Source organism: Phoca vitulina, unplaced genomic scaffold, assembly GCF_004348235.1.
Source record: "Phoca vitulina isolate PV1807 unplaced genomic scaffold, GSC_HSeal_1.0 scaffold5, whole genome shotgun sequence".
NCBI lineage: Eukaryota > Metazoa > Chordata > Mammalia > Carnivora > Phocidae > Phoca > Phoca vitulina.
In genome coordinates, this window is record NW_022589708.1 from 23,495,512 (window position 1) to 23,518,141 (window position 22,630).

Sequence of the window (22,630 nt, forward strand, 5' to 3'; positions counted from 1 at the left end):
ATGTTTTAAAATTATTTTTATGTATAGACTGAGCATGATTTTGTCTATTTCTTTTTAAGTATTATAGCAGTCAGGAGAAAAAAGACATTGGATTGGGAAGAGGTTTTTCAAAAACCCTCCTAAAAACATGAACTCTACTGGCCTTATTTGAAATCACTCACCTTGAGACTTGAACAGTTGTCTCACGACCGCAGCAAATGTAATTTTCTCTTAGAACTCTGCCACAGAAATAGCTTCACCTATAGGTGTGTAGAAACAGAAAGAACACCGAAAATTACTCTTATCCTCTTGAATTATAAAGTTATCTACAGGATAAGAAATGGAAAAGATAAACAGCCACTGCTTTTAAGGACAAAGAACATCCATATTCTACTCTGCCTCGCCATACTTAGCTAGGCAGTGGGGTCAGAATCTTTACACCTGGCTTTTGTTAGCTATTTGAGGGAATTTTTAAGTGTTGTAGAAACCTACAGTTCTTATGGTAAAGCTAATTTAATAAGGACTGATTCAAGGAAGATCATAGTTATTTTGCTGCAAAGATAAATGACAGGAGAAACAAAAAGAAGAAATCTGTCATCTGCACTGGAATTATCAGGAAAGGGTATATGATAATAGCATTTTAAGGAGCACAAGAAAGATAGGGGCTTATGAAGACAAGAATAGAAGACGTTCAGCATTATAAAATGAGAAGGCAACTCTCACAATTAAAAGAACATGAGAATTATTATATTATGTGGAAGTATTTGGAAGAAGTTTTCCTTATTGACACAAAAATGTGAGAGCATTTTATGGTGATTGCTAGTTCAAGAAGAATCAATGGATGACAAAGCATTATTTATTTTTATATACCTCTGGTTTCATAGCAGAATTTTCTACATTGCAACAGAGTCGATACACTTCCACATTCATATATTAAATACCTAGTGTTTAGGGGACTTTTTTTTTTAAAGAAAATGGGAATTTAGAGATAATATATTCACATGTTATCAAAAACTGCAAGGAAAATAGATATTATGTAAGTTACAAAAAATATTTAAATGCATTGTTATAAGTCAATGGTAGATACCATGGTAAGAGTTAAAAGTGGCACAAAATAAAACAATAATGTCTGTCCAAATATATTGAAACAAGAGAGGACATGAAGTCCAAAAGTATATTTGAATGGTAAATTCTAATATCTCATGCAAACATTGGGGAAATTACTATCTGAGATACAGGACAAAATATTTTCAAAACTTAAAGGCATATTAGGTAAAAACAGTTTTCCAGGATCTAGAAACAATTATTAAGAAGACTGTTTCAATTATTATGGAGGATGAGAGATAGATATAGGCCATATCCAGGTCATGGTGTCCTACAAAGTATAGGTGAGATCTTAACCGGGCTGTTACTGAAAGCAAAAGTGGTTGGGAACTGGTCATGTTTGTGAGGTAGGGGGAAAGTTTATTTCATAACGGTAACAATTATTTAAAGAAAGTTGCATTATAGCTATATAAACAGGAATGAGCCAAATTACCTTGATGTATAGTTTAAAAAGACAGAACACTTAATCTTTTCTACAAATTTCTATAAAGGCTCATAAACCTGGGTCTTTCAGCAGCAAAAATGAAAACACCCATTAAAAGTGTTTGAAGAGTTCTTCTTTTTAGACAGCAAATAATACAAAATATTTTTCCTTCAAAAGCTCAAAGGAAACTTCTCAATTAAGTGATATATATTTGAAATACTTTTAAGATAGCATGTAAAAATAAAGACTAACTAAAATAAATACTTCTGTTTATAGTAACCTGCTACAAAAAAAATAAATTAAAAAAAATGATTGCTTTGCTTGGTATTCATTTCCATATGGCACAAATACAAATTTATTGCTACCAATGCAAATATTTTCAGATGTTTACAGAATAATGTGGCTTTAAAAGTTTACCTTAGTCATAAAAAAATACCAGGACATAAATTCTATGTTTACCATAAGATTGGAAAGAAGTGAAAGTATTTTATAAAATATGAATTTCTTAGCACACAAGTGATTTCTTTGTTTTGATATTCATTGCCTTCTAAAATATTCTTGGGAAGGACACATAAACCTTCCTTTTATAATAAACTAAATAAACTTGTATAAAAATTTTACTTGTTTCAGATTAGGGTATTTATCAGTGTTTTAATGGGAGGGTGGCAAATAATGGGTTCCATTTAAACCCCTATATAGCCCTGATTTTCGGATATGGAAAGTAGATTGGTTCAACCAATCATTCCATCCTGTTCTTTATATGTCCCTTTAAAACACAGGAGAAAGAGGAGATGTTTCCAGAATAAAAGCAAAACAGAATTCTATCATATTTTAAAAGATATTTATATCACAGAGAAAGGAAGTAAGAAAGGAAAAGAAGGAGGAAGGAAGGAGGGAGGGAAGGAGGGAGGGAGGAAGGAAAAAAGGAGGGAAGGAGGGAGGGGAAGGAAGAATGAGGGAGAGTAGAAGGATAGAGGGGTGGTAGGAAGGAAGAAAAGAAAGAAAAGAGAGAAGTAGCAAGGAGAGAGGGAAAGAAAATTTGTAGCTATGTTGAAATATTAATTATTCCCAAGGTATAATAAATTTCAAATTAATATGTATTTATTATTACAAAATGTTCACTATGGGCAGGTTTATATATATGAGATCTAAAAATATGCAGGAAATAAATGTAACAGTAAGAAATCCTAGATAGCATCTGAAGTTTGAAGGCCAACTGTTTATTGGAGTCAGAGAAGTCTAGGAAATCAAGAAGAACCACAGGTAATAGATTGTTTATTTTTCTTCTGAGAAGTTGCAGATAAAAAGGGGAGGAGGAAAAAGGGATGAGTATTCCTACGAGTACTCCTCTAATATTTCTGCTGGCAAACAGGCCTTTCTGTTGGCTGAGAATATCTATACGTTTTCAATTTTTATGTAATGAAACCTAGTAGTTTACATAAAGCTATGAGGATGGAAGAAACAAAAGGAACAAAAGCAGAAAGACCATTTGAAGATTAGGTTAATGATGATGAATACGAACATTTTATCTGTAGTAGCAATACTAATAAAATGAATTAAACCTGTCAGATAATAGAATGAATATTCTTTGAAAATAAAGAGTAGCAGCAATATAACTTAGACAGGATCTTCAATCTAGGTTAGTCAAAAATATTTTTTAATAAGCAAGGAAAGCAGTGACAACGACAATAGCCACAACAGCAACAACAAACATCATTATTACCAAGCGCTGTGCTTCATGCTGGTATGTATCTATGAATTTCTTTTATAGATGAAAGGAAATAAGAAAGGAGGGAAAGGAGGGAGAGGCTCCCCTCTATATTTGTGATTTTATAAAACATTTGTACTTGCAAAAATCTAAACAATTAGGGGCACCTGGGTGGTTCAGTTGGTTAAGCATCTGACTATTTAAGCTCAGGTCATGATCTCAGGGTTGTGAGATGGAGCCCCATGTCAGGCTCTGTGTTCAGCGGGGAGTCTGCTTTTCTCCGTCTCCCTCTGCCAGTCTCCCTACACTTGCTCTCTCTCTTTTTCTCTTTCTCTCTCTCTCTCAAATAAATAAATCTTTTTAAAAAAATCACTAATGTAGAATATGAATTAACCCCCAACACTGGAAATCCGTGATTAAAGAATACAGACCTTCAGATAATAGCATGAATGGCTAAAGATAGACACATGATTTTTGTATGAATGTTTTATAATCTGTATTGTACTATAGGTTATAAGGCATATCTCCTGATGGAGAATGACTTTTCCTTAAGTCAGAATTGTATATGGATTCCCAAAATGTCTAGATTTATTTATACATAGTGGTGTGCTAACACCTAAACCAAAGAAAATGATTCATTGTTACATCACTATAATTATTATTACTACCATTTATTAAAAAGCTATAGGGGTTAATGGCTAGCTCAGTCAGTTAAGTATCTGCTTTCAGCTCAGGTCATGATCTCAGGATCCTAGGATCCAGCCCTGCATCGGGGAGTCTGCTTCTCCCTCTCCCTCTGCCCCTCCCCACCCCCCGCTCATGCTTTCTATCTGTCTCTCTCTCAAATAAATAAATAAAATATTTTAAAAAATAAAAATTCAAAATTCAAAAATTTAAAAGCTATAAACATCACCAACTATAGGGAAATCCTTCTCATTAAAATCCTTCAAGTTGGGGCGCCTGGGTGGCTCAGATGTTTAAACGTCTGCCTTCGGCTCAGGTGATCATCCCAGGGTCCTGGGATCCAGCCCCACATAGGGCTCCTGACTCAGCGGGGAGCCTGCTTCTCCCTCTCCCTCTGCCTCTCCTCCTGCTCATGCTCTCTCTCTCTCTCTCCCTGTATCTCTGTGTCTCAAATGAATAAAAAAAAACTTAAAAAAAAAAATCCTTCAAGTTGGTTGTTCCTGAATATTGAGAATGTGGTTGGAAAATATCCAAAAGTCTTCTGGAAATGTGTTCATTTTAGAAAATATCATTGTTCTTAAGATAAATGAATGAAGCAAATAGCAATGGAAATAGAAATAAAATATTATTTTCTAGGACTAGTAAATATAAAATAACTACATTTTTTTTTTTATTAAGCCTTATACCTGATAAGGAAAGAAGCAGGAAATAACAGTACAAAAAACATTTACTTATAAACAATAATAATGTGTCTGGGATAATAAAAGTAACTCAAATGCATCCTTTTAACCATGCCTTTAAATGACTGGTTTGTGGAAATCTACTTCAGTAATTGTTTTGGCTAAGTTCTGATGTTACAGAAACTCATTCTCCATTTTCTTGATTATTCTATTGGGAAAGCTAAATGACTTGACTGTTAAGACTATTGACATATAAATACATATATATATATTCTCCACAAATATATATTTATTCTCCACAAATAAGCAGCAGAAATGCCCTATAGTTGGAATGTGATACTTTGTGAATTTTACTGGATGTTTTAAATTTTAAAATTTATTCAGGTGGTAAGACTGTTGAATCACAGACCTGTACCTCTGAAACAAATAATACATTATATGTTAAAAACAAAAAAAAAAAGAAGAAGATAGTAGGAAGGGAAAAATGAAGGGGGGGGGGGATTGGAGGGGGAGACGAACCATGAAAGACTATGGACTCTGAGAAACAAACTGAGGGTTCTAGAGGGGAGGGGGGGGGGGGGATGGGTTAGCCCGGTGATGGGTATTAAAAAGGGCACGTATTGAATGGAGCCCTGGGTGTTATACGCAAACAATGAATCATGGAACACTACATCAAAAACTAATGATGTAATGTATGGTGATTAACATAACATAATAAAATTTAAAAAATGCAAAAAAAATTATTCAGGTGAAACATCCTATTATTATGGTTCATTATATTCTTTAAAGAAAATAGGTAAATGACTTACAGTCAGGTGTCAAAACTTGTTAAAGTTAAACCTTGCCAAAGTTCAAATCAGACCTGTTAGTAGTTTGCCCAGTTTAATTTACCATTCTATACCCCAAATAGGAGAAGACTTTTAGGACCTTTTGAAATCCAAAATAAGATGCCATCAAGCTGAAGAGGATGACTGGGGACCAACGTGGGATCAGGAGGAGGGTCTTTGCAAGGTGTCTAATAAGCAAAGGCCAAGATAAAAAAAAGTCAAGGACTGTTTGGCAATGAAAAGGGGCTATGGTAAATCAAAGAAATGATTTTACTAAATCCAGAAGCGGTGTCCTCAAGTCATTCAATCCTGCTTGAACATTTGACTAAATCCAGCCTGCCTTGTTCTCTTGTAATCTTAACAATTTTCAGATAATTGTTTCCTGTACCATTATGTCAGACTAAAGATAGACTCACAACCTAGCATTAAAGCAAAACATCTGTTGCAAAAAATAAAACTCCTCCCCCTGTCTTAAATAGAGTTAAGATCGGTAATAAGAGAAACTTGGAAGTGTTTTTTATTTCTCATATAAGAAGCGAAAAGAAAAAAAAAGTCCTATTTGAATGAAATGAATATGCACCTTTAAATAATGAATGAACACATTATATAAAATTAGATCTTAAAGTTTGCCAATATTTCTAATTAATATATGGATTCCTTGAAGACTCTATTCAATAGCATATAGGAAAAAAATATCTGGCAATGACTATAAGGTATGAATGATTCCATGTACTAGTCCACTTACTCCTAATTCCTGAGGGAAAGGCCTATTCTTGATACAAATTACATCCACTGGAAAATAGTAAAGATATGGAAGGCTGTCTAACTTTGTGACCTAGAAAACCAATATGAATTTAGACTGGGGAAAATTGATTCATATATATATGATAAATAACATTTACAAGAATCCATAAACCTCAGGTTTTTTTAAAAAAAGAACTGGTTTAAAGCAAATTCACATTAATTCCCAATTCTGATTTTTCCCCCAATCTTCCCTCTTGGCAATAATAATCTGATTTTTTAATGTATATTCAACCAACCAAAGCATTTTCAAAATGATTGTAAAATTCTTTACTCTGGATAAATAAATCAGTCCCAGTACAGTTCAGAAGTTGTCCATTAGTCTCTCCTTAAGCTCCTCTAGATCCCATTTTTAAACATCTAGAGCATAATTATCTTTCCTATCAGTGTAAAAGGAGCGAGTTGCTGTGGACTTCATTAATAACCACATATTATCTGTGGGAGAGGAGACTATGCACTGGTCCAGTGTTTCCTCTCTGCTTCCCCTCCGGCTCCTGATGTTGACAAAGCATCTCTTCAGACCTTTCTTCAGAGGACTGGGTGAGACCCACGTATCTTCATGGGATTCTTCACTCCCCTCCAGTCTTGAGTGTGCTACTCATCATCCGGAAGTTAATAAGGTGGCTAAAAGCTGCATCAATCTCTTTGTCACCTCCAAGTTGATCTGTTGGCAAAGATTACCAGTTCCTTACAGGTACATCTGTTTACAACTTGGAAAAACATATCTCTATGTATTCAATTTGCAAAATATTCACTGAAAGAATATTTTATGCCAGATATTGCTTTAGGACTGGGATATAGTAGAGAATACAAGATAGTGAGGATACTGCTCATCTACAGCATTTCATTAAGGGAAAGGAAAAATCAGCAAAACTGCAGAAATATAAAACTGATGAGTGCTATGCTGAGTAATAAGTGCAATGATTTCAAACAGACAGGATGAATACTAATATGGACAGGCCAGAGGATACTTTCTAAAACTGAAACACAAATGCTAATGAGGATCTACTCATCTCACATTCAGAGACACCCTTCAAAGCACAAGGAATAGCCATTTCAAACCCCTAAATTGTGGAAGTAACTGGGCAATGTTAAGGAAACAAGAGATGTCCAGAGTGGCTGAAACATGACTCATGTATCAAAAATCTCTTATGCCCTCCCTCCAATTTTGTCTGCATGAACCACCACTGATTACAGACAATGCTGTGGCAGCCAGCTTTGCCCAGATTTAACCTTGCCTCAGCTTTCTGCCTTAGCCTCATCAGCAATTCTAGCTTTTTTTTTTTTTTTTTTTCTCCAAGGGTATTCTTATGAAATGGTATTGGACCCTACAGGAAACCTTGGCCCTCATGTACATGCATGCTGCAGCAGAGGGCTGAGATTCAGTGGGGGAGACTGAGAGCTGTATTTATTTCCTCTATTCACTTTTAAAAAAGAGAGACAGAGAAGAAAGAGAGAAAGAGAGAGAAAAAGAAAGAGAAAGAGAGAGAAAAAGAAAGAAAGGAAAGAAAAAGAAAGAATGAAAGAAAAAGAAAAGAAAGAAAGAAAGAAAGAAAGAAAAACAAAGAAAGAAAGAAAGAAAAAGAAAGAAAGAAAGAAAGAAAGAAAGAAAGAAAGAAAGAAAGAAAGAAAGAAAGAAAGAAAGAAGAAAGAAAGAAAGAAAGAAAGAAAGAAAGAAAGAAAGAAAGAGGGAGGGAGGGAGGGAGGGAGGGAGGGAGGGAGGGAGGGAGGAAGGAAGGAAGGAAGGAAGGAAGGAAAGACTCTTTTCCCACCTCTTTACTTTTATCCCCTTCTTTCCACTAAGCTTTATTTTATTACAGACATGAGGAAAAAAATAGTTTCTGTGGATTGCAAATATGGCTCAGGCCATTTTCTTTTACATTTGATGATGTGTCCTTTAAATAATTACTTCACAATATGATGAGTTTTTCTTCAGCTTTCAAGTGTCAGGTGGAAGGAAAAAAAAAAAAAAAAACAACATGCCCTCCCATATTTCAAGTTAGTTGTCTGCTTCAGATTAATAACCTACCTATCTTCCTGTCAGAATGAGGTAGAGGTGGATATGGTAGATAAACTATACAATGAGAAATAGGTAAATACAGATATTCCTGTCACTACCATCTTTCAGTTCCTCTTACCATCAGGAGGATGGTATCCCAGTATGGTAGGTGCATGAGGAGCAGGGGTTGAAGTGGAGAACATTATCAGGACGAGTAGAAGTATGAAAGACTTCAGATAGCTGAAGGATTCTGTGAGATGATGAGTGGGGACATTTGTCCCATAGCCTTTTAAGAACTTAGTAGATTCTCGTGCCTGGGAAACACAGGATTCTTCTTGGGATTTGCCACTGATTTTGAATAGTTAAAATATGTTTCAGCCTCTGTATTAAACACTCTGTATACATTATATCAATTATCTTATTCTTCATTATTTTAATACCATTATTTTCTGTATTTTACAATTGATGAACATGAGGGTGAATTGTTCCACACTCCAAAATCTGTAAAGAGACAAACATTTGAAGGTAGAGTCCAAAGGTGTAAAACTTTACATTTAAATTCAGGAATGGGAGAGAGAAGATTCATGTGTTCTCTTAGATTTTTCTATTTTTTCATTATTTTTTTTTAAGATTTTATTTATTTATTTGATGGAGAGAGACACAGCGAGAGATGGAACACAAGCAGGGGGAGTGGGAGAGGGAGAAGCAGGCTTCCGGCGGAGCAGGGATCCCGACGCGGGGCTTGATCCCAGGACCCTGGGATCATGACCTGAGCCAAAGGCAGACGCTTAACCACTGAGCCACCCAGGCGCCCCTATTCTTTTCATTATTATAAAGAAAATGGATTTAAGATTTTTCCAAGAATAAATACTGTGGTTTGATAAGAGACTCTCTCATTACCTCTATTTCAGTAAACTAAATAGAGGCATTAGAAGAAGGCATTAGAAGTTTAGAACCCCCTATATATGTTACAATTTAAAACATGAAAAGGAGTTAAGAATGATAGTCACTTTAGTATTCTAAATCTTTGTATAGAAATTGATAAAAAATTTTTAAAGGCATAAATAAAAAACACAAGGGGCCCGAGTGGCTCAGTCACTTAAGCGTTTGCCTTTGGCTCAGGTCAGGATCCCAGGACTCTGGGATCCAGCGATGCATCTGGCCCCTGCTCAGTGGAGAGCCTGCTTCTCCCTCTCCCTCTGCCCCTCCCTATGGCTCATGCTCTCTCTCTCTCTCACTTGCTCTCTCTCTCTCTTCAATAAATACATAAAATCTTTAAAAACAACAACAACAAAAAACCCCATAAATCAGATAAAGATTTTTAAGGAAATCACAAGTACAGTATGGTAAGTCTGGTATAGAACATAGTATTTAACTGATAACGTCTTTTATCTTAGATCACAAAGATATGAGTTGAACAGTGCTCTATCATTAACCTAATTTCACATGGTACTCCTTCCTGATGCCTTTGAAATTATGGATGTGTAGAAAAACAGTTTTCCCAAAGTCAGAATTTTCATCATCAGGATAATATAGAAAAAAACAAAAGTTGAAATTCAAGTTTTATGGTAGGATACCATATTGCATGATTAATTTTTCAAAGTTCAAATAGACCTTTTATACCATTATGTTTTAACAGTATCTTAATGCATACGTCATCACAAAAATGAAGCTGATATCCATTTGCAGGTAGGTCCTATGGGTGGCTCTGTACATTGTTACATTTCAATGAGACATCATTAGCTTTGCTCTTGTGAGCAAAGTTACCCAAAAATTCACTTTCCCAATAGTATCCAACCAAGATACTCTAATCATTATCCTTTCTTTTAGGAAATGTCAGTAAGATGGCAAGCCAGGCATCCATCACCACTCTGTTGGATCTTTATGTGGATAAAACTTGCCTTTAAGCTGCAGATGGCTCTTTAATCTTATAATGATTCAGAATTGTCCAACCGTACTCTGTTTTTAGACTTTTCACTAAAAGAGAAATCCACCCTGAGTCTCTTATTTTATTAACCTATTTGGCTAGATAGATCAAAGTTTTAAAAATAATAAGGCCAGGATTTCTATTACTTTATATATAATGACACGATTCCCCTACAGCTCTTGTGATTTCAGCACCTACAGAGATTAGAACATCATATTTTACAGTTGCCAATGTGCAAGTTTAAAACATAGTGTTATCCCCATTATATTTGAAAAGTAAGTTCTTAAAAACAAATGGAAATGTTTCTATAAATCTAATTTTTATGAATACTGCAAGCAAATAATAGCTAAAATAAAATCACATCTAAAAGGATTGTATTTTTTAAATAAAATCTAAGCTTTTTAGTGACTACGTTTTTTTTATTACAGATTTTCTTTCCCTGCCAACACCCCAGAATCTCACAACTGAGTCACTTTTCAGGGCCTTTTACTTCATTATTTTTGTCTCCTTTTTCTGTTCCTTTTATTGAAACAGCAGAGGTCCATTTGGAGCCCCCTGCTTGGCACTGCTGCAGGGATTTAAACTTTAACAAGTTCAAAGAAAACAAGAATTATAAGGAGAAGCCTTGGATTTATATAGATTCTTTTGAAGAGCTCAAAGTATGAGAAACCTTTCCCTTGGTCAGGGTTAAGGTTACAAAGTGTAGAACATGTAATCTCTGTATTCTTTTCAGCCTCTCATGCTTCTATACATTTCCCAAAACACCTTATTGAAAATGGTGGGTACAGTATCAGTCAAGGTCCCAAAAGGAAACAGATATCCACCCAGATTTTCAAGAGTCTTTAATAAAGGAAATGTTTACAGGAGTAAGCACAGGGTTATGGGAACAACAAGGGGTGTTGAGGTACACAGATACTAATATGCCATTACTGGCCTTGCATCAGAAAAAAAAACAAAAAACAAAAAACAAAAAAAACAGAGGGAAAAATCATGCCACTGAAGCCTAGTGAGAGAGAGAACCAGGAAGGGAGGCAAGGGATGCTATAGAGGTAAGTGGATATAGCCACAGCCGGAGAGTGCTGCCCACAGCAAGGAGGATAGATAAGGGCTGTCCCTCCTCCTTCCCTCTGATCCCTCAGGTGGCCTGCCATTAACCCAAATAACCAGAAGCCAGCCCTTATGGGAGCATCAGTAATGCAGTATGCAGAGGTGGGCCCCCAGGGGCACAATGAATGGTAAAGAATGAATATGGAAAGGTACAAAAGGAAAAGGCACAGTGTGCCTTTGACATTTAGCTTTTCTTTTTTTTTTCCTTTGCTTCAAATTAAGAAAATCATATTCAATAGAGGGTAGATACAATTCTAATAAGTTATTAAATCACCATGGGATGATGCCAATTAAATCATTAAGCCACTACTAATATATAAAATGTAACATTTGCTAGTTCCAGAACTCTTCATATCAGTTAAGAGAGAACTGCAGGGAGAGGAGGAGGGAAGAGCGATATAATAATGAGTGTAAGTTATGCAATAGAATGTCTTCCTAGCTGCTAAGATGTAAGGGGATGCACAACAGATGGAACATAACAACACAGGTATAAAGAAACTGGCAAACTCTTATTTCACGTAATTATACTTACACTGTTCCTTCCTTCCTTTCTTCCTCCTTTCCTTTTATTTTTTTGAAATTGGATTTTATCTACACTATCCAGAGGTGACTGAAGTGACTGAGCAGGATGCATATAAAACCCCACTTTTTTTTTTTAAGATTTTATTTTTTCGATAGAGAGAGACACAGTGAGAGAGGGAACACAGCAGGGGGAGTGGGAGAGGGAGAAGCAGGCTTCCCGCGGAGCAGGGAGTCCGATGCGGGGCTTGATCCCAGGAGCCTGGGATCATGACCTGAGCCGAAGGCAGACCCTTAACGACTGAGCCACCCAGGCGCCCCTAAAAAACCACTTTAATACATCGTTTCCCTAACCTTTCAGACACATCTGCAGAGGTATAGCCCCTCTACCTTATTGACTCACCATAAACCAGTATTGACTCTAGACTTGAATTAATCAATGAAGCCAATCAGTTGGCCCCATAACTAATGTTAACACATTAAATTATAAATGCCCAATTTAATAGATTCAACCCTATCCAAGTTTATAGTGTCCATCTTTATATCATCCTTTTAGAATCTTTTTCCACTGCTATTCTCCAATGTCAGGTGATACAAGTTAGAAGGATCTAGTAAATACTTTAATGCCAATGTATCTCCTTTGGGAGCCAAACTTAAAATTGTTTCTCTGGATTGTGTTGGAGTTTAACTCCTGTTAAAATGCCTGGACACAGTGATGGGTAGGGATAGTGTTTTTTCTAATGGTTATTTCTAATAGTTTTATGTTGTGCTAATAATAAAGCATAGTAACGATTATATGAGTGAGTTGTAGAAGAAATAGTGCACTTGGCCACTGAAGCAACATTATGTTAAAATTCTACCACTGGCATATAATTGTTATATATTAGTGCCGGAATCTTTGTTTAGGGACCATTTACCGTGAAATGAGTATAAAAAAAAATAACATCAGTGATGTAATAATTCAAAAAAATGTTATAATTCAGCGAAAAAGTAAAAGCAGCCCCCTTTACATAGTTTTCTTTATAACAGAATCTAGGTCAAAGCTTGTTTGTTACAATTTTATTGAGGGGTGTGGTCCCAGGGACATAAGAGTAAAGGAAAGTGGGAAGTCCTACAGCAAACTTGCCCATAGATTTTGAACAAACATAGCTGACTGATTGCTTGGCCATGCTGGATTATCTCCTCAAAGATCATTCGAAACAAATGCATCTTGGAATAGCCCATCTAGTAGAGGAAAGGAAATAGTATAGCTGCTGGAAACTTCCAACTTCACTTCATTTGTTAAAATCCATACCCCCTTACTTTCAGGGATGCTGGATTCATCCCAGGACTTTGTCACTACAAAGTCAGAGGACTTGGATACTGAAATTAGTTACTGAAATAATATTTTATTGTTTATTTGTTTCTTTTAATGCTTGCATAACAAACAAAAATAAAGGCTCAAGTGAATTCTCTTGATTGTAGACATAATTCCCCCAGAACCTCAAGGCACAAAAGCAACCTTTATCTTTTTCATAATCAGAATTATTTATATCAGGTAGCAGAATAAACCCAAAGTGACCAAATAGTAGTTTAAGCCTCCAGTTCAGTGGGACCCTTATTGTGTCCATTGGTGGAGGCAATGACCATCTGGAAATTTAACTCAAAGAGGCTGAGTTTTAGGGACAGAAAGCACACATTATGCAGGTGACTCATATAAGTGATGGTACAAGGAGTGATGGTACAAGGAATTACTTCTACATTTCTCCATTGCTTTTAGATCATATATTCTTGCTACCGACATAGTGTTATCTGATTACCATTAGGTTCATATGCCACATCCTAGAGACAGCACTCAAATCCCAAAGTATAGATCTCTGTAGCTGGCACCTTAGTTGAGCTGGTGGTGAGCTCTTACACCATTCTATCAGGCCAGTTGCCTCTGGATTCTGGGGAACAACATAAGATCAGTGACTTCTGTGGTCAAGAGCCTATTGTCTCACTGACTTGAAATATAATCAATGCATTAACCTGAGTGCATCTGAGTCAGAAGATGCTCATACATCAAGCAGTCTGTAAACACGTTTATAATGGTACTTATGGAAACATTTCAGATAAGGAGGAAAAATTCTGTATCTACAGTATGTATTGATTGCTATAAGAACATAGTGTTTTCACTTCTAAGGTGGAATTGATTAATTTAATCAACCTAATACCAGGTAGCTGAATGGATGGTGCACCAAAGAATCATGCTCAGTTCAGTACTCAGTGTTTGTTTGTAATGCTGATAGGGTTGACAGATTTAACACATAAAAATGTAGAATATACTGTCAAATTTGAATTTCACACATAGAGCACATGTTTTTAGTATAAATGTGTTCCACATACTTATATTAAAACAAACAAACAAACAAAAAACCTATTGTTCACAATTCACATTTAAGTTGGCATCGTATATATCATCTGGCAATTTTAGCTACTATCTAATTGGATATTCTAAAGTGCAAGTAGCAAGACCAGCATTGATGACAAGGTACTGGGATTTGAATTCCATTAATAGCCTCTATCACTGCCAAACTCAAAACTTTAGTAATGAGGCCCACTGGATAAAAACTGGAGTTGCATATGATAGAGGCCAGTTGTGATCCATGGGGCAAGTCATCCTGTTTGAGATAGGTGACATTATTTGTGGAGCCCAGTGCAAAATGACAACTTAGGACCCTCATTCAAAAATCCCTATGAATTTCAAGGTGATAGCAGTGCATTAAACCAAATGTAGAGAAGCGCCTGGGTGGCTCAGTAGTTAAGCGTCTGCCTTTAGCTCAGGTCAGGATCCCAGGGTCCTGGGATGGAGCCCCCCATAAGGCTCCCTGCTCAGCGGGAAGCCTGCTTCTCCCTCTCACACTCCCCTCTCTCGCTGTCTCTCTCTGTCAAATAAATAAATAAAATCTTTAAAAAATAAATAAACAAAACGTGGAGCCTTCTGAATGTGGAGCCATATGTGAGTATATGAATTACACATCCATGGAGTTACCCTGCTCCTGTCTACGTGGCTTTTGAGATACTCTTTGGGAGTAAACGTCCTCTCTTGGGAATTAATGTGAGACAAAATGATATTTATGTACACTTTATATCCATTCCCAAAGGTCATCACTTAACTCTTTCCCCGGACTTCTTTGATCAGATCTCCCAGTATTTTTCTCTAGTGACTCCTAATCAAACTGGCCAAGCTACTTATCAGTGCCTGATAGTCAGTGTACATCGGTACTTCAAGCTGTCTCTCCCTCAAATTAATTTGATGGCCATGTTCATCCTAGCTCTGTCCAGTGGAAGGATTTCTCTTTACCACTGTCTTTTAGTGACACTCATGAAAAAGGATGTAAAATGGCAGTTCTTTCTGTCTAGTGCCAACATATTGCACTAACCCATCTCTTAACCAATGCCAAGGCCTTTTTTTAACTCTGTCAGTTGGTCATAGGAAATTCTCAATGAGGCCTGAGATATGAATTGAAAAAGAGGAACAGAGGAAAGTGACATGAGAGTCCAAGCCACCTATTTATATAATTTACTATGACTTCAGAATCTGTTTGAGCCTGAGCTCTAAAGCACACTTCCATCATATAATGAATTGCAACTATCCCTGCACAACTTTATGAAATGATGGATATACAGCTTGGGTTTCAGTCACTTATTGTCATTAATGTAACCTAATAGCATATCAGGAGCTTTATCAAAGAGAAAAAAATTCTTGGTTATAAAAGTTGTTACCTTTCTCTAGAACACTAGGATTTCATGCTGTGACTCTCCTATTAGGTTTTTTCTGATGACTGCACAGCATCCTTATCCACTATGCATACTTCAAGTACCATCAAATATGCTAGGCCATATTGATCAAGTGACAGGTTTGCTTCCCTTACAGCCTTGATTTGCTGCAGAGCATTTGAGTCCCACTCAAAACAACTACCTTCAGAGTTACCCAATAAGTTAGTTCTAGTTCTAGTCCCAAATGCAGTAGATGCTGTCTCCAAAATTCAAAATGCTTCATGAAACATTGTGCCTCTTTCTTGGACATTGGACCTGAGAGGTGCAAAAACTTGTCCTTTATGATAAAAAGCATATCCTAGCACCTCACAGACTACTGGACTCCTAAAGATTTCATAATTGTGAAGGGCAATTTAAGTTCTGCTGAGTTACCTGCCAACCTTTGGACACATATTTGTCTAGATAATTTAGGATATTCGACACTCCCCATTCACTGGATCCAATTAACATGACATGATTAATATATTGGACTAATGGAAAATCTGGTGGAAGGTTAGGTTGAACAAAGTCCCTGGAGACTAAGCTGTAATAGAGAATAAAGGAATTAACAGCTTTGATATGAGACAATGAATATGTATTGCTGCCCATTCTAGGGAACCATTAATTACCTTTGCTTTTGATTCTCCCTACTGATAAATATCAAGAAGTAATTATTCACAAATTCACTGCTCACATACCAAGTGCCAAAATTTTGTTGTTTTCTTCTGTAAAAAATAACCATGCCTGAAACACTTCCAGCTAAACAGCTACAATTGGAGCCAATACTTGGTTAGGTTTAGAGATATACACCTTCATAGATCTGGCTAATGCACAGATCAGATAAACAACTGAATAGGAGACATGGCATGACTACACTGGCAATCGTCAAGTCTCTGTTAGTGTTACTAATCACTATAAGTCCTCGGAATGTATTATTTCTGCTGATTTACAATGTTGATAAAGTAGAGAGATTTGGGTCTAAGGGAAATAACCAAAGTTGTATAGGTGACCCATTTGTCCCAACTGTAAAAATAAATTAGGTAAAATATTTATCAGGTAGCCTCCATAAGCTCCAACTCTAACTGGAGAACTATTGTGGCATTTCTTGTTCTTTATGCCAGTATCAGCAAAAGTATCAAACATTTCTTTGACAGTCTTGTCATTTTTCTTTGTTTATACTAATTTTATTGAAAACACCTCCATGCCCTTTACTATTTCAGGATTCTTCCTCAAGGGGACCAGATCACAATTTCAAACAATAGGCTATGGATTTGTGAACATATTTGGATTTTTGAACTACATTAGATCTGAAAACTGGAAGAAGGACTACACTTTTCCATTACCATAGCTGCTCATTAGCTCTTGAGCTTATACAAATCAAATTTGCATTGTACAGATCAAAATATATAATAGTTGACTGGCTATCTGTCTCCTAGGAAAACCATGATCTATTTAGTCATCATCACAGAGTCCTAAAGATCAAGTTATCCTGATAGACACTCAGGTCATGCTACCCACTATGTATTAATTTTGACCTCCTTGCCTCTGAAGGTGAAGTGTTGCTACTTGGTCTGCCTTTTCAAAATCCCACCATATCCACTGATTATTAGGTAGTACATTACATTATGCTCCTACCAAAAATCACACCCTGCAGAGAACAGCTATCATCAAGATTCTCAGAGATGCCGCTGTGTCCTTTGTCAGCAGATTCTTTATTATCTTAAATGAAAAGAATGTTCTCTAGACACTCCAAGACAACATAATCAGGTGGTAGGTTACCTGGTCTTACATAAAAAATCCATTGTAGCATTCCCACTTCCTCTTACTTTAGACATTTTTGTCAATATTGTGGCCCTCTTCTTCACTTCTTAAAAGCATTCATAGCGCCCAGTGCAGGTACCACATATGGCTACTGGAAAGGTCCAAGACTAAATATACAGAATTTTTTATAGAGTTGGCTCCAAGGGAGTATCAGTAGCCTAGAACTGCATATTGTGTCCAAAGATTCTGTGGCAAACTAAACTTTTCACTTTCCAGTTAGAAAACTATCCAAAGAGATCTAGTAGACGATGTTAGACAAGGAAATGTGATTAAGTTTGGGGAATACATAGAAAGTGGGGTTTTGCTGTTGTTCCAGGAAGCAATTCCAGCTAAGGCACAGGCAGCTGTCTGCATGAGTAGAAGAAAGGAAAAAATTGGCAAAGTAAGTTTTCAGGGAAGAACTGACTAAATTCTCTTGTCAAAGAACTAACCAAGTGGACATAGGTTTAAGGCAATTTTCCAAGCTATACAAACACAGACTGCTAATCAGGGAAGCAAAGCAAATTCATAACCGTGATACAAAGTACCAAAGGAGCATAAGTTTTTTTTCAAGAACGTCCAATTGACAATAGCTTGTAAATTTTGTCTAGGACAAAAATAACAGTATCTTTGAACTTTACATATTGCTGATAATGAAAAATCTAAAACCCACCTATTTCAGGAACTGAGTTTACAATTATAGGGCAAGGCTAACACATATTTTGGCAAGTCTAAGAAAGTCAGAAACTAACAAAATCTTTCCTGTTCCTTAATTCTGCTTTTACACGTGTTTCTCTGAAGGAGAATTAAACAAAAATGTGAAATCATTTCTTGCCAAAATTTAAGAAACCATACATTTTTTCTAATAAATCCTTTGATATTTAGTTGATAGAAGGATACATGACATGCTAAAATTTAGAAAGAAAAAATACTTTTAAATAAATGTAAGCTCTATTATTTTGGGGATCTAATAAAGAAAAAAATATGTAATTAGCTGAATTCTCTTATTTATTTAATTTTTTGAGAGAGAGAGAGCGCATAAACAGGGGGGTGGGGCAGAGGGATAGGGAGAGAGGGAATCTTAATCTTTGCATACAAGTCTGAACTCATGATAATTTTTGCCTTGAAGGTAGTTGTTTGGCTACTGAATAGATTACTTTCTAATTCTTACAATTGGAATAATTCACATATGTTGTGTTACTTGCAAATTAAAAGAAACTAATAAATGTACCAAAGTTAGGAAGTGAATTTGATCATGGGTATAAAAGACACTCCTGCTTCCCCATTTTGTATGTGTGTGTTTTCTACAGGAATATAATGGTCATATACAAATTTTGAAATATGAAGTTTCAGAGACAGTTAAAACATGTGCTCAATCTGGCAAGTATTTTAAAAGGTTGAGAATACGTTTTATAGATCAGAACTAGGATGACTTATATGAGCAAAACTATATGAAAACCATTTAAAAAGTAAAATCCAAGAGTTTTATCAACTGATGGATATTGAGTGATGAAGGAGTCTTTTATCTTCCTAATAATTAGGAAATCTCACTCTATTTAAACTAGCTAGAGTATATTATGTTCTCTGCAACAGAACTCTAAAGGGCACTCCATTCAAAGGGGGAATCCATGTGAAATAAAATGCTGAAGTTCAGGAAAGTGGCTGTAACAGGGAATATGTTGTGTCATGAAATTATATACATCAAGTATTTGAAACCAGAGGAAGTATGCAAAGGACATGGTACCTGAGAACAATATCAACTGCATTAGTCAGGGTTCTCCAGAGAAACAGAACCAATAGGATAGATATAGATGATATATAAGAAGAGATATTTTTATGCCATTGACTCTTGTGATTATGGAGGCTGAGAAGTTCCACTATCTGCCATCTGTAAGCTGGAGAACAAAGAAAGCTGGTAGTAAAATTCATGAGAATTTTGAGGTGAGAAGCACTAGTATAAATCCAAAGTACAAAGGAATCCAAAGGCCTGAGAGCAGAAGTTCTGACGTCAGAGGGCAGGCAAAGATGGATATCCTAGTTCAAGAAAAAGAGAAAACTAGGCTTCCTCCACCTTTCTGTTCTATTTGGGTCTTCAGTGGATTCGATGATGCCCCCCAACCTCCACTTTGGTAAAGATGGATCTCTTTACTCAGTCTACTGATTCAAATGCTAATCTCTGACACAGACATACCCAGAAATAATGTTTTACCAGCTCTTTGGTCATCTTTTAGCCCAATCAATTGACACAGAAAAGTAACTTCCATAATCATCCAAATGCAAAAAGTATATAAGAATAGGTGTAAGAGGGGTGCCTGGGTGGCTCAGTCAGTTAAGTGACTGCCTTTAGCTCAGGTCATGATTCTAGGGTCCAAGGGTGGAGCCCCACATTGGGCTCTCCACTCAGTGGTGAATCTGCTTCTCCCTCTCCAGAGCTGTGATCTCTCTCACTTTCACTCTCTCTCAAATAAATAAATAAAATCTTAAAAAAAAAAGAATAGGTTAAGAAATATAACAAGAGTGCATTTTTGTAAACTAGAGGAGAATAGAGTGTTATAGAAGCTCATAGAAGCAATAATACCTTGGATTTCAGAAAAGACCAATCAGATGAAGACTGAAGAAATCCAACATGATCATTCTGTGTGTGTGAGGGCCCCTTTTTTTTTTTTTTTTCTTTTTGAAGATTTTATTTATTTATTCATGAGAGACAGAGAGAGAGAGAGGCAGAGGGAGAAGCAGGCTCCCAAGGAGCAGGGAGCCCGATGTGGGACTCGATCCCAGGGCTCTGGGATCATGACCTGAGCTGAAGGCAGATGCTCAACCATCTGAGCCACTCAGGTGCCCCTGTGAGGGCCCTGTTTTTATGCAAAAGGACAGTGAGTAGCAATGTCACATTAAGCAGAGGGAGATTTTTTTTTTTTTTTAAGTGGACATAAGTAAGCTGTTTGATATTCCTCCTAACCTTAAATGTTTTGACTTTTTGCCAGCATATACTTAGAAAGGCCTTGAGGTGGGAGGCAGATGTGCGTGTCAATATCAACAAGGAGATAAAGTGTGGTGCATCCCAGGACAGAACCATCCATGGGAAAAAGAGGGAAGATTGATTCACAGCTCTGTTAATACAGATTTAACCTTTTATAAATGTTACTAGTTTTTACCTGCACAATATAAAATGAATTCCACACAAACCTTCTTTAAATATTTTGAGATTCCTTTACTATAACTGTTATTTATAAAATAGGAACTCTGAAGGACTAAGACTTTCACGTATTTAAGTTGAAGTATAAACTATTATACTTAAAAAATTTTGTGCATGAATAAATCCTCATTTGAATATCTTTGGTTGGGGATTGTTCAGAATACATAGCTCAGAGAATATGACATGATTTCCAAGTTTCAGTTTGTTTGTGAAAGCACCCAACCATATAGAAGAGTGGCTAATGATTTCTTGCTTAAATGTGCAATAAAATTACTAGGGATGTGAAACTCAACAACAACAAATAAGAACATTTCCTGACAGCAAAATAAATGACTAACAAACTTGAAAATGAATACATACTTATTCAATTTGCTCTAGATTTAGCTGTGTTGCATTCAGCAGGAAGTTGTCACAGAGAAATGAAGCTGTAGGATACACAGATGGCCCTGCTTCTTGTAGGAACAGACGTCTGTATCCATCCATGGCAGCAGATCAGCAGTTTCTTCTAATTATTTTCTTGAAAATTTCTAAATTACTTATTTTCCATCTAGAAAAGAAAGATGAGCTCATATTTATCTTAAACTGTTGGCATTATATTAACTGGATTGCTTTGAAGCACAATTATTATTCTATTGATATAATAAAATCACTAACATCATTTAATTCATTTTATTCTCATATGAATCCTGCAAGGTAGTTAGGAAAGGTTTTATTATAAATATTGATATTTTAGGAAGCTGACCCAGGAAGATTAAATCATTTAGCCAACATTATTCAACTTATTAATTGCAAGCCAAGAATTAAAAACTAATCATTTGATTATAAAATTATGGTATTTTACTATAGTTATCATTAATGGTGGAATATCATGTGCTGAAATATGACTAAAATAAGCTTAATATTGATTAAAATAAATCAACTAAAAAATTTTGGTTTAATGAAAAAATGGTCCAGTATTTCATCAATACCATGATGATTTATAATTTTTCTTTCCTTCTTTGGCTTTATAGAATTGAAGGTGTAAAAAAATATTAAAGCAGTAAAGAAACAGAAGAGAGAGAGAGAAATCACAACTTATCTTTACTTCGTCCATAAGATAAACTTCCATTAGCTAGCTAACATTACCTTGAAAATGTGATTATGACCTTTTTAACTAAACAGAAGTGTTGAAGCTATACTGTAAAAATAAGAATAAGAAATAATGTGGCACTGTACAGTCTTGGAGCTTCAAGAATATATAATAGGAAGGCAATTTGATTCTTAATTTTCTTTTTAATATTATTTTTTTATTTTAGAGATAGAGAACATGGGGGGGCTGTGGAGGGGCAGAGGGAGAGAGAGAATCTCAAGCAGACTCCCCACTGAATGTAGAGCCCTATGCGTGGGGCTTGATCTCAACACCCCGAGATCATGACCTGAGCCAAAATCAAGATTTGGGGAAGTTTAACCAACTGAGCCACCCAGGTGCCCCAAGGCAATTTGATTCTAATTGTTACTTAGGATAAGCTGAGAAAGGAAATTATCAGTTACACCTTTATACTTAAGCTTTTATTTCTTGAAAATATCCAATTTATGACTTAAAGAGAAGATATACTTGCTTTAAAGGTCTACATGATTTTGCATATTGTAACATTTATGACTATCATATCTTTCCCTTATTCCATCATTTTGAAGTTCTCAGACCTTTCTTCTAAGCTCAGTTCATATTTTGAAAACACTTTTCCAATTTATTCCCCAAACCACCAGTGCAATACTTTCTCCTTCTTGATTTATTTTTTGTGTTCTATACCTATCTCCTATAATGGACATTGCGGTTGAATGCTTATTAGTAGTAGTATTATTATCATATACTTTCTACTCCCATTGTGTATCACCAATGCAATTCTAAGTTCCAGGTAATTTTGGCTCTCTATCCTTCCTGCCTTTGCCACTTCTACAGTGAGTAGAACTGTATCACTTTGGACAGAGAAAAGAGAGAAATAATAAATGTTTTACTTTATCACTGAATCATTATTTCAATTAAACCTGAATCTCATCTTACCTCTGTATTTTCTCTTTTGCCTTAATGGGTTTTCAGTTATACTCAGGCCAAAGC

At 35.9% G+C, this 22,630-nt stretch overlaps 1 long non-coding RNA gene across 1 annotated transcript in view; it reads right to left on the reverse strand.

Moving 5' to 3' along the window:
* The window catches only part of LOC116631284, a 308,230-nt gene extending 287,226 nt beyond the window's left edge, over positions 1 to 21,004 (reverse strand). Inside the window, exons 1-2 of the long non-coding RNA XR_004299159.1 lie at positions 20,896 to 21,004; positions 162 to 239 (exon numbers count right to left, since the gene is read on the reverse strand). This is a non-coding gene — a long non-coding RNA (uncharacterized LOC116631284). The remainder of the gene's footprint in view (positions 1 to 161; positions 240 to 20,895) is intronic.
* Positions 21,005 to 22,630: the final 1,626 nt, after the last annotated feature.